At 35.9% G+C, this 10,401-nt stretch overlaps 1 pseudogene; it reads left to right on the plus strand.

Moving 5' to 3' along the window:
- Positions 1 to 2,495, plus strand: LOC107497695 (annotated as a pseudogene).
- Positions 2,496 to 10,401: the final 7,906 nt, after the last annotated feature.

The following is a 10,401-nucleotide window of genomic DNA, read 5'->3' on the forward strand; positions in this document are numbered from 1 at the left end:
ATGTTGAATAACAGTGGTAAGAGGGGCATTCTGTCTTATTCCTGATCTTAGAGGAAAAGCTGTCAGTTTTTCATCTTTGAGTATGATATTAGCTGAGGTTTGTCATGTATAGACTTTATTATATTGAGGTCCTTTACTTTTATGCCCATTTTATTGCATGTTTTAATAAAAAATGAATGCTTTATGTTGTCAAATGCTTTTTATGCATCTATTGATATAATTATATGATCTTTATCCTTTATTATGTTCATGTGGTGTATCACGCTGGTTGATTTGTGTATGTCAAACCAACCTTGCACCCCTGGAATGAATGCCACTTGATTGTAATGCATTATCTTTTTAATGAATTGTATTTGATTTGTTAGTATTTTGTTTAGAATTTTTGCATCTGTATTCATCAGAGATATTGGTCTGAATTTGTGTGTGTGTGTGTGCGTGTGTGTGTGTGTGTGTGTGCACGCGCACGTGCCAGGTTTTGATATCAGGGTAATGTTGACCTCACAAAATGAGTTAGGAAATGTTACCTCTTTTCAATATATTGAAAGATTTTGAGAAGAATAGGTATTAAATCTTCTTTGAATCTTTGATAGAATTCACTAGTGAAGCCATCTGGTCCTGGACTTTTACTTTTGGGGAGGTTTTTAATGATTGTTTCAATTTCCATACTGTTGATTGGTCTATTTAGATTTTCCAGTTCTTTGTGATTCAGTCTAGGAAAGTTGTATCTTTCTAAGTACTTGTCCATTTCTTCTAGGTTATTAAATTTGGTGTTATATACTCTTTCATAGTATTCTTGTATGACCCTTTGTATTTCTGTGGTGTCCATCGTCACTTCTCTTTCATTTCTAATTTTTTTTAGTTTCTTCTTTTTTTCTTAGTAAGTCTAGCCAGAGATCTGTCAATTTCATTAATCTTTATAAAGAACTATGTCTTGGTTGCATTAATTTTTCTATTGCCTTTTTGTTTTCAGTTTCATTTAATTCTGCTCTATTTTTTTCCTTCTGCTGACTTTGGGCTTCATTTGTTCTTTTCCTAATTTTTTAAGTTAGATTGTTAGGTAGTTTATTAGCGATTTTTCTTATTTCTTGAGATAGGTCTTTATTAGTAACACTTTGCTGCATCCAAAAAGTTTTGATATGTCGTGTTTTTTTTCCAGAATAATATGTAGCTTTATTATGACATAGGAAAGACTCTAAGCCATTAAGTGAAAGGGAAGAGTCAGTCAAACAGTTCCTCAAAACAAGAGGTGAAAGAGAGGTGTAAACATCTTGGTAATTAAATCCACAGCACGATCATTGGATCATTTTGTTTACAGTTATAGCAAATCCAACGGTCACTTCAATGGTCAAAACAGCAATTTTCCACATTCTCATTTGTCTCTATCTTTTGATTTTTCTTTTTATCTCTTCTTTGATCTAGTTATTCTGTAGTATCACATGGTTTAATCTCCACATATCTGTGGGTTTTCCCACATTCTTTTTGCTGTTGATTTCCAATTTCAAAGTATTGTGGTTGGAAAATATACTTGGTATGATTTCAGTCTTATTCAATTTTTTGAGGTTAGTTTTGTCCCAACATGTTTAATGTGCACTAGAGAAAAACCGTATAATCTTATGTTCTAGAATGAAAGGCTCTGTAAACATCAATCATGTCCATTTGGTCTTTAAAGATTATATTTCTTTATTGATTTTCTGTTTGAAGAATCTATCCATAGCTGTAAATGGGGGTATTTAGGTCTCCTACTATAATTGTGTTTTTGTCAGTTTCTCCCTTTAGTTTCGTTAGTAGTTGCTTTATATATTTTGGTGCTCACTGATTTGGTACATATATAAATGTTATGTCTTCTTGATCTGGCTATTGGGAAGGTGCTGGAGTGGGACCAGCTGGGAAGATCCCCATGGCTGTGATGGCACAAAGTGCTGTTAGTTTCAAAAAGTTGTCGGATCAGTGAGAGGACCAGCAACTCAAGGCTCCTGGAGGAATTGCTGCAACCCCAATGTATGGTCAGCTTTTAACTTTATATCTGATATATAATGACATGAATAATGCAAGATACCTTTGGAAAAGAATAACACCTGCTATAAAATCTGCAAATTCTGAACGTGAGGAAAATTGGTCAGTAGGACAGAACCTCTGACAGATGTCCCTCGAATCTATGCTACCATCAATGCTTGCCAATGATTTGAGATGGTCCAGCCAAACATAGAATCACTTAGAGATGCAGCAGGGCATCTCAAACATATACCACAATCACTGCTGATGATTTTGCAGCTTTTGTCAGGCTCCTTGTGGAAGAGGCTGTGAAAGATATATTAGAACAAAGAGGGCAAGCTGATTCTACCAGAATGGTTATGCCCAAAAAGGCAGTTACAGGGGTCTTGGATATTTCCTTTAACAAGTTTATTCTTTTATCAGAGCCTGCCCCAGTTCCACTAGTCCCCAGTGAACAGCATTTAGCCAGACTATCTGATTATGTAGTTTTCCTTGAAAATTGATTTATCAGTCTGAGTTCAAGATCCACTTTCAGAGTCCTGTATACTGAAAAATATAGATAAGTAAAAATTTTATTTTCAATTTATTGGATGTATTAAGCACCTCAGGATTCCTTACTGAGTATGTGATTATTTATACATACAAATATATAATATATATGTATATGTGTGTGTGTGTATACACACATAATGCTAAATAGTTACTGAAACAATTCTCATTTTGTAATATTTGACAATTTGGATGAAGCCCGTCAGTATTACTCAGTTTATATTCTCTAGTATCTCATAAAAACAGCTCTCCTGCTTCATGTAGAACAGTAGTTGTCAACTGTTATTTCCCTGCCCCAGCACACAGTACACTCCCAAATATCACTGATTGATAGTTGTAGTGATTTGTTTTGGAGTTGAGGAGGCCTATCCTCAGGGGCATTATCTGAATTGTGGGGCATTCTGATTCACCCTGTTTAGAAAATATGCTCTCTTTTCTCCCACATCCTGAGAATCACTAACACAGAATGCTGAAATATCACTGAGGAGCAAAAAATCATTTCCTTAGTAAACCAGTTTGTTAATTTTACATTTTTTTTCTGTTAGTGTGTATACATCTTTTGCTGTCAGTGGAGGGTTTGCCATGAAAATGCAACTTATTTAAGACATTTATGAGAAGTATTATAATGTTCTTTCAGAAGAGGGGAAACATACTTATGGAATGCATTATACTGGGAAAGAAGCTATTGAGATAAGTGCTACGCTTTGATCAAATATCCAGTCTATTGGTTGCTTACATTTATTCCTTGGTTCAAGTTATGCCTTTTGGAGAAATACTGAACATCTCTTCATTTTTTATATGATAGCCCTCTGAATATTTGAAGTTGTTTATTGTATCTTCATGTTAAAATAGCTCCTAGTTCATTTTTTTCTGCATTTGTTCGATAAATATTTAATTAAATTATTTTTTTTAAGTGTTATGTCTTCTTCATGCATTGTCCCCTTTATCCCTATAAAGTGACCATCTTTGTATCTTGTTATCTTTTTTACCTTGAAATCTATTTTGTTAGATAGAGGTATGACTACATCAACTTTTCTCTGGATGCCATTTGCTCGGAGTATCATTTTCCATCTTTTTGCTTTGAGTCTATATTTGCCCTTGCAGCTGAGATGTGTCTCCCGAAGGCAACATATAGATAGGTTTTGTTTTTTAATTCAGTCTGCTACTCTGTGCCTTTTTATTGGTGAGTTTAGTCTGCTTACACTTAGTGTGATTATTAATTATAAGAATTTCATATAGTCATTTTATCTTTTGTTTTCTGGTAGCTCTATGTCTCCATTATTTCTTTTCTCTTGTGTTTCTGTCTATTATTTTAGTTTGGTGTTATGCTATGATTTTCCCCCCCAGTTCCTCTTTATTTATTTTTTTATGTTATATGCCCCAGTTCTGGATTGTGTGTGTGTGTGTGTGTGTGTGTGTGTGTGTGTGTGTGTGTGTGTTTACCACTAGGCTTATGCAAAAAAAACCAAAGGTTGTTTTTTTTTTTTAACATTTAATAGTCCCTTTTCCTCAGAATACCTTACCTCCATTCCCTTTTGCAGATTCAGACCTTTACTTCTCTTTTTGTTTTTTGTCATCAATTATCCCTATTTATGCTGTGAGTTAGTTTATGAATCACAATAGTTATTGTCTTCTTCTCTCTTTTAAAATGTTTTTATCTCCTTTAAAGTTTATGTTAGATTTTAAGTGTTTAATATCCTATTCTGAGTAAGGGTTGCAATTTCCTCCTTCTATATGTCATCTTACACATAGTTTCATATTTTTTGTCTTTTTGTTTCAGATAGAGTAGCCCCCTTTCATATTTCCTATAATGAAGGTCTTTAGGTGGTAAAGTTTTTCAGCTTCTGTATGTCTGGAAAAGTCTTTATTTTTCTTTCATATCTAAAGGATAACTTTGCTGGTTATATTTTTTCTTGGCTGGTAATTTCTCTTTCAATAGTTTGAATATTTGATTTCACTTTCTCTTAGCTTGTAGGGTTGCTTCTTAAAAATCTGATGATAATTGAATGGGATTTTCTTTATAGGTTACTGTCTTCTTTACGCAGGCTACCTTGAGAATTCTCTGTCGTTAATTCAAGAATTCAGCTGTCTTAATAGGTTTAGGAAGTTCTCATTGACTTTTTGTTTGAATAGGCTCTATGTTCCCTTCTCCCTCTCTTCTCCTTCTGGAAACCCATTATCCTTATATTGCTCTTTCTAATAAACTCAGATAGTTCTCACAAAGTGCTTTCATTTTTTTAAACTCTCAAGTCTCTCTTCTTCTAACTGCATAGATTCTAAATTCTATCTTTAATATCATTAATTCTTTCCTGGCATCTGGTCAGCTCTCTATTCTAAGCTCTCGTTTATTCTTCATCTCTTTTATTGAGTTTTTCAGCTCCAGAATTTCTATTTGGTTCTTTTTTAGAATTTCAATATCTTCGGTAAAGCACTTTTTTTCGTTTACTGATTTTGTTTCTGAGTTAATGAAACTGCCTATCTGAGTTGTCTTGTATTTTGTTGAGTTTTTTTCAGAACTGTAATCTTGAATTCTCTGTCATTTAAATTACATATTTTCGTCTTTTTTGTTATTTTTTTCATTTTCTTTCTCAGTTGCCTTGTTACCTTGATTGTTCATAGTATTTAATAGGCATTTATGAAAATAAAATCTTTTTTTTTGTTTTTTTTTAAAGAATAACACTTCTCTAATAGGTTGGAAGAAGAGGTCTTTCTTTTGATTTTCACCATGTGGCGCTGAATCACAAGTTTGTTTTTTCTCTTGCACTGCTTCAGCTTCTCAGATCTCTGCAGGGTGGTGGAAAATACCCTTGGGGAGTTGGATGTCTCCTCTGTGAGCGGGTTGCCTCAGTCTCCGCACTACCGTCATGGAGGAATGTGATGGGTGATGGGGTTCTGATCCCATTAAATCCTAGCACAGCCCTCTGCAACCAGATGCTGCCAACAGTGCTTCACTACCCAAGGTGACCACGTGCCCCTCCGGGACCAACTGTGATGAATGAGGAAGAAATGGGCTGGGAGAGGCCGGCTCCTGCTGTTGTGGCTTTGTTTTCCACCCAATAATGGTGACTGCCAAACCTCAGCTGCCTCACTTCCGTATCTCCACTTGTCACTGGGATTAGCTGGGCAGTGTCCATCTGCTACTCAGGGAGAAATGCTTCTGCCTTTCCTATTCTCAGGGCTGCAAATAGTGTGCTCTGTAATCTGACACTCACTGCTACAGCTGCTTCTGGGGCCCACTACTAGCCCTGGGAGGGTGGGGGAGGCAGCCAGGGTCTGTGGCTTTGTTTTCTGCCTGGCAATGGTGGCTTCTGGACCACATCTGCCATACCTCCATATTCCGTCTCTGCCGGGATCACTGACTTAGTTGCACTATGTGCTGACCACCCAGGCAGGAATATGCCCTGTATCTCTCTGCTCCTGTTAAGGCTGGAAAATCTTCAAAGTGAGCCAACTAGTTAAGTCAGCTACAGGGAAGAAATATCTTTAGATACCAGAAGTTGTCCTACTTGCTTGGGTGTGGGTTTAGGAAATGTATTGTATAGGATATGAAGATGGCCAGTGTCTGCTTCTATAATCTGCTCACTTATTCACCAGAGTGTAGTACGAGGTGATGTATTTGTATTGCGTTAATGGTCGACTTCTGCTTTCTGTAAACTGCTTACTTGTTTAATGTAGTTTTGGGCTTTGTGAGCTGCCTCTTTTGAAATTGTAAGAGTGAAGACTTCCCAGTAAATCAGTAACAAGGAGGTGATTCCTTGAGGCACAAAAGTCCCAGGAAGAGGCCCGACATTCCAAGATACAGATAACAAGACTGTCTACCAGGCTATGTTTGATCTAGCAATTCCCCAGATACATTTATCTTTGTAAAGGACATTAACGGTTAACTTCTGCTTTTTGTAATTTCCATACTCTCTCTTTGTTCTAAGATGTAGTCCGAGGCTTTATAAAACTGCCTCAAAGACCTGGGACTGATCTCCTCTAACCCTACGTGGTAGAAAGTCAGTCGCCGGCCGGCTAATAAAGGCTCACAATTAATCTCAATTGGTTCCATGGGTCTTAGATTCGAACACACCACAACACTCCTCAAGGCTGCAGAGGGCACACTGTAACCTGATTCCTCCCTTCTCCAGAGACCCATGGCACCCATCTCTGCCTTTTCTCCCTTCCCTCTTCCTCTGTTCAACTTGTAACTTCAAGGGGCGGGGCCAGGGGAACTTCTGGTGTCTCCATGCTTTTGACATCACTCAATTTTTAAAAATCTTTTTCTTTTTTTAAACTTTAAAAAATAGCTTTATCAAGATATAATTTACATACCATACATTTCATCTATTTAGTGTACTATTCAATTGCATTAATTATTTACACTGTTGTAACCATCACCACTATTTCCAAAACTTTCATCATTCTAGACTGTTCAGATTCTCTATTTCTTCTTGAATTAATTTCAGTATTTAGGGTATTTCCATCTTTGCAGGAATTGTTTCCATTTTATCTAAATTGTTTAGTTTGTTTACATAAAATCGTTCATATTGTTCTTATAATCCCTTTAAATATTATAAATTTAATGAATTTCTCTTCGTTCATTTTGGCGACTTTTTCATGATCAGTCTAACAATGTGTCAATTTTATTGATCTTTTTAAAAAACAAGTTTTTTTTTTAAAAAAACTTCACGGATATTTCTCTATTGTGTCTTTAATTTTAATTTCCTTCTTCTTTCTTTGGGTTTTCTTCTCCCTCCCCAACTCTCTCCCAAGTTACGTAAGTGGATTCTTAGGTTATTGATTTGAGAATTTTTTCCTTTCCCAATATAGGTGTTTGTAGCTTTAAATTTCCCTCTAAGCACTGCTTTACCTTCATGCCATACATCCTGGTGTGTTATTTTTATTCAGCGCAAAATATTTAGATTTTTCTTGTGATTTCTTCTTGACCAATCAGTAAAAGTTTTTTGATTTAATTTCCAAGTATTTGCGGACTTCTCAAATTTCCTTCTGCTACTGATTTCTAATATAATTCAATTGTGGTAGGAAAAATACTTTGCATGATTTTATTCCCTTAATTTTATTGACATTTGTTCTATAGGCTGAAGCATATTTCATATATGCCTAAAAATAATGTAGATTTTGCTATCGGTAGATGAAATGTTCTATAGATGAAAATTAAAGTGGTTGATAGGGCCATTCAAGTTTTTTACATCTTTGCTGTTCAGGGTTATCTTTTTTAAAAAAATAAAATAGATAACCTCATTCATATGAGTGTGGCTTTCCACTCATTTTAGAATAATATCCAGATTTTTTCATACTGCTGCCTATCTTTATGCATTCATCACATACCATTATTCATTTTGCTCAATTAACTCAATTAACAAGATAAAGCTACCCTTGCATCCTATTATTGATATAAAAATCTACCATACAAATATAATTAATATAGTACTGCTATGAGGATAAATAAGCTGACCAGTGGAACAGAAGAGTCCAGAAATATGCCCACATATATATGACCACTTTACATATGACAAAGTGAAAAACTGTGGTATAGTGAGGAAGAGAAGGTTTTTCTCAATAAATGGTACTGGGACAGCTGGAAATCCATAAAGGAAAACTTCTACCTTAAACCCCATCTCACACTATTAACAAAAATCATTTCGGTATGATTTCAGATTTAAAAGTGAAAAGTAAAACAAAAAAGATTTTAGAAGAATACAAGAACATTTTTATGATCTTTGAGTAGACAGATATTTAAACAAAATATGCCAACTATGAAGAACAATTTAGCAATATTTACAACTGGTAAATTGTAATTTAATGTAGAATTGGTAAATTGTACTATATTGAGCTGCTTTTTCATCAAATACATTCTCACAACACAATATATTCAACAAAGAATATTTTTAAAAACTAACAGGTCAGTAAAAAAGACAGAAACCCAAAAAAAAAAAAAAAGCAAGTTGAACAGATATTTCACAAGAGGATACTCAAAGGCCAGTAAGCATATATGAAGTGTTCAATCCTGTTAATAATCAGTGAAATAAAACTAAAGTCACACAGATACCGCTTACATGTGTGCCAGAATAAAATGGAAAAGACTGACACCGCCAAGTGTTGGCGAAAATGTGAGACAGCTGAACTTGGGAAACTGGCTGGACCTGGTAAAGCTGAACATAATGTATGCACTGTGACCCTACAATTCCACTCCTAGGCAGAAATGTATACCTTTGTGCACCAAAATTCATGTACTAGAATATTTGAAGCAGTACTATTAATAAATGTTTCTAACTGGGAATGAATCAAACATCCATCAGATAAATAATACGTGGTTTATTCATGTAGTGGAATACTATAGTATGAGAACCATGATCAAACACATGCAACGAAAGTCTCACAGAATATTGAACAAATAAGCTAGATACAAAATACATAGTTTGATTCTATGCATTCTATTCAAAACCAAACAAAACTAGTCTATGCTCTTAGAAATTAGGATAAGTGTCTACCCTTGGGGAGTTAGTACTGGGAGTATGAGAAGGTTTCCAGGATACTAATGATATTGTTTGAGCTGAGTGCTGATGGTATGCATGTGGTCCACTTGTGAAAAATCACTGACTTGTTTATGCATGTTACACTTAAGTTAAAATGATTTGCCTCGGCCTACATAATCAGCTGACTGAAGAAATGATGTCTTCTCTTGGATTCTCCCCTTGGCTACACTCACTTGCACTCTCAACTCCAAACTGCCACTTCCAAAGAGTGGAGGTGAATTACTCCTTCATTCCCCAACATACAAACTAAACTAGATTTGTTACAGATCTGGTTGATAAAAGAGGTCTACCAAAATGTGAAACCAAGTCTACCGTTCCCTTCCTGCCTGTTGATTACTCTCCCCTCGTCCCCCATATGCCCAAATGTCCTCTGCTGTCTCTGCCCCAATGTCTCTTATTCAGAAGTGACTGCTCCTCTCAAGGAACATATAATTATAAAAGTTTTGAACCAAAAAGAAGGGAGATAGTTATCATTTCAAGTTGCAGACAATGGATGGGTGAGGAGTCATCTGAGCCTAACACCCCCAGAGGAAGATAATATGCAATTGAAATGCAGGCTTGAGGGATAGGGATGTTGAAGTCTTGGCTCTGCCTTGGGCTAGTTTGTATCCTCTCTATTCTTCAGTTTCCTCATCATTAGGGTTATCCCTATTTTTACCTCAGTTGTTAATAAGGACTGCCATGAGGTAGCTTAATAAATGTTAGCTGTCAACTTGCTTTATCCAAGGTATACTGTCCCCAAGGAAGCAGGACCCAGGAGTTCATACAGCAGAAGGCTTCATGCTGACTGTAAGTGATCCCAGGCAAACTTAGAAGAGCTCTCCTGGGCGTCCCATATTTGTTCAGTATTGTAGTGAGGAACATACACATGCTACATGGCTAAATGGGAGAAGAAAAACTGAGGACACAGGTGGAATTGGCTGTACCCAGCCCCATATATATCTGCTAAAAAGGTCTATAAATAAGTGTAGCATCTACTGCATCAATTGCCTTCAAAGAATCTGTAATGTCAGAGGAAGGAAAAACAAACTTCTTATCAAGTGTGTAGTATCTGATATAACAGAAACATGGAAGGTGGTGACAACTATGCTTTCTAGTTGACCAAAGGGCCAGAAAACGCCACAGGCATTTAGGTATAGCTTTATTTATAGAGCCCTGGTCCCTGCATCTGACCTCTACTGTGAAGACCCAGAGACCTTGGCAGTGACTGCTTCATGATCCATACAAAGCCTGAGGTAGACAAAAATCAATTTATCAACATTGAAAAATAATGCTCAACTAGAATATTCATACTGGTATTTTTCTCCCCGTAGGCACACCT

The sequence above is a fragment of the Rousettus aegyptiacus genome, unplaced genomic scaffold (genome assembly GCF_014176215.1).
Source record: "Rousettus aegyptiacus isolate mRouAeg1 unplaced genomic scaffold, mRouAeg1.p scaffold_m13_p_12, whole genome shotgun sequence".
NCBI lineage: Eukaryota > Metazoa > Chordata > Mammalia > Chiroptera > Pteropodidae > Rousettus > Rousettus aegyptiacus.